This window comes from Euphorbia lathyris, chromosome 1, assembly GCF_963576675.1.
Source record: "Euphorbia lathyris chromosome 1, ddEupLath1.1, whole genome shotgun sequence".
In the NCBI taxonomy this organism is placed as follows: Eukaryota; Viridiplantae; Streptophyta; class Magnoliopsida; order Malpighiales; family Euphorbiaceae; genus Euphorbia; species Euphorbia lathyris.
This window is the reverse complement of record NC_088910.1, coordinates 118,492,150-118,495,271: the sequence shown is the minus strand read 5'-3', so window position 1 is coordinate 118,495,271 and position 3,122 is coordinate 118,492,150. Positions and strand designations below refer to the sequence as shown.

Genomic DNA, 3,122 nt, shown 5'->3' with positions numbered 1-3,122 from the left:
TTGTGATTTTACTGATTTGCAAACGCGAATCTGTGATTTTTTTTTACAAACAGAGGTATGTGTTAAACGTGGTTACCAAAAAATGGATTTTTTGCTTACACCGTTATTTTGGGATGACGTGACACTTTGACTATGTTTTTGACCAAGGGCAAAAACGGTATTAAAAATAAAATCCCTTCTAAATCATCAACCAGTTGAAATCCCCAAATACTCTCTTTGCTCTATGAATCAAAACGAAGAAAACACATAAAAAATGAAAGCTCGCTCATGGTTAGCCACCTGCTCCACCAGCACTTGCGCCACCGCCACGGCGAACTCCACAAATCCGTCCACCGATAAACCGCCGTGGTCTCCCAAACATTTCGCTTCTGATACCAGCAGCTCATCCGATTCATCGGCCAGCTCCGCCAGTAGTAGTATTATTAGCCTCCAGAGTAACCTCTCTCTCAAGACTCTTCCTTCCGTCCATTCTCTTCAAAAACTAACACCTGAAAATCTCAACCTCTCCATCTCTCATCTTTGCATAAACTCTCTTCAACCGCGGCCGAGTCTTCCGATCACTTGCCTCACCGTACACGGCGATCTCCTCTACATCGCCTCCTATCATGAAATCAATTCCTACAATCGGACCACCTGTAGTCATCTCCACGGATTCAATGATAAAGGTTCCTCTTCTGGCTCTATCAAATCGGTGGCGTTTTGCAACGGAAAAGCCTTTACTGCTCATCAGGACTGTAAGATCTACGTCTGGAAAAGAATACAAGTTTTTTACTATTCTTTCGACTTTTAATGACCGCTTGCGCTGTTTTATGCTCCCGAAGAACTACATCAATGTCCGACGTCACAAGAAGCTTCTATGGATTGAACACAAATCTGCACACATAATTGATGCCTTAGAGAAGCACAAATCGACAGTGAACTCGTTGGCCTTAAACGGCGATGGATCAGTATTGTTCTCAGGTGTCTGTGATCGTTCGATTTTAGTGTGGGAGAGAGAGGATAGTGCGAATCACATGATGGTGACCGGAGCTCTGAGAGGGCATGAGAAGGCGATTTTGTGCTTGATTAATGTTTTCGATTTGCTATTGAGTGGTTCAGCTGATCGGACAGCGAGGATTGGGCAACAGGGACATGAAGGGAACGGTGTTGGTTCCTTTATCTACCGCCCCTGCTAAAAAAAATAGTCAAAAACACAGTCAACCACCCCTGTTGAATTGGATTTTATTTTTAATACCGTTTTTGCCTTTGGTAAAAAACATAGTTAAATTACCACGTCATCCCAAAGTAACGGTGTAAGCAAAAAATCCATTTTTGGGTAACCTCGTTTAACACATACATCTGTTTGTAAAAAAAAAACCACAGGTTTGCGTTTGTAAATCAGTAAAACCACAAGCATTTTTTTTTTACTTATCCCTAATTATTAATAAGATTTTATTCATAATCACTACCACATCGACAATATCATGATATATGATTTTGTTGATTTAATATATAAGTATTCTGCAATTTCTCCCTCTCAAACTTTAATGAACAACCATTTAATAAATAGTTGAAGTTTGATAAAAAAAAAAGAAAAAAACTTATTAATGAACAACCATTTAATGAATAGTTGAAGTTTGATAAAAAAAAAAAAAAAAAATTCAAAGTTACTATTTTACAAGTTTATGGCCTTATTTCTCATAAGCTTGTTTAAGTTAATCACACCACTAACCTTACCTCATAAATGTCCATCTTGATCTTCTTGTTGCTTATATTTTCCTTACCAATGAAAAATAATACTAGAAAGTATGTAATTAAAATGAGAAAAAAATGTTACATTTTAGTAATAGTGTAATATGTATATTTATATGAGAATTGGATTGTGTACGCTCAATAAAATTGGAGCCTTATGTGACAGTTGCTCAATGGTAGAAGTCCACTGTCAACTTGAAACGGTTGTACAAGTTGTAATTGTGGTCCTTTAAATCAAGACGCAAGATCCGACTAGAATGTTGCATGTTTTTAGGGTTTTCTTAACTGGTCCACATGGGGACCAGCCTAGAGCCCAGGATTGGAGGGAGCCAAAAAAAATATATCTAGGTCATCATAATCACAAACCCATTAAATAAAAAAAACATTCAACAAAAACTAGAAAAAGAAGAAGAATGAATTCAAAAGGCATCTTCTTTCCTAGATGATCTTCATGATTTCACATAAGAAAAGAATGGAAAATTACAGAAAGAATTGACAAAGCTGTTTTTTAAAAAACCAACATCTGATAATGATTATAAGAATCTTCCATTGAATAGATTTTTAAATTTCTCATCGAGTTTTGAAGTGGATCGAACGAGCAGTTACAGAGTTACAAAAAGAAAAACAATATCTAACTTTGTTTTTTTTTAAAAAAAAATCTAACTTAACTAAAAAAAACAATTTAAAAAAAACACCGAAACCATGATCAATAATAATAAAAAATATCAAAGAAATAGAAAAATGATAAATTTTTCATATAAATCACATCTAAATAAAATAAATAAATAACAAATAACAAATAACAAAAAATAAAAAAAAGTAAAATCAAAGAAACACGAAAAAAAAGAAAAAAAACACAATAGCGTGAATAAACACGAAAATATGATAAAACGCGAAAAAATACGAAAAACATGAAAAAACGTGAATAACATGAAAAAGTAACAAAAAGCGAAAAATGCAAAAAAAAAAAAAGCGCGAAAAAAGCAAAAATGCGAAAAAAACGAAAACGCAAAAAAGGAAAAACGAAAAACTAAAACGAAAACGAAAACGAAAAAATGCAAAAAAAAAAAACACAATAACGTGAATAACATGAAAACTGACAAAATGCGAAAAATACGAAAATGTGAACAAACACAAAAAATAAGAAAACTTGAAAAACACGAAAAAACGTAAAAAAATGCAAAAAAATATGAAAATATGAAAAAAATTATAAATGCATTTTTCACATTTTCATGTTTTAACGTGTTTTCACGTTTTCGTGTTTTTATATTTTTCGCTTTTTTCATATTTTTGTGTTTTTCCACCCTTTCATGTTTTTAATATTTTTTTTTACTTTTCGTGATTTTCATGATTTTTGAATTTTTGCACTTTTTTGTTCACGTTTTAGTGTT

General features: G+C 33.1%; 1 pseudogene; it reads left to right on the top strand.

Annotated features, from left to right (window-relative positions):
• The first annotated feature begins 210 nt into the window (after positions 1-210).
• Positions 211-1,384, top strand: LOC136214265 (protein JINGUBANG-like; annotated as a pseudogene).
• Positions 1,385-3,122: the final 1,738 nt, after the last annotated feature.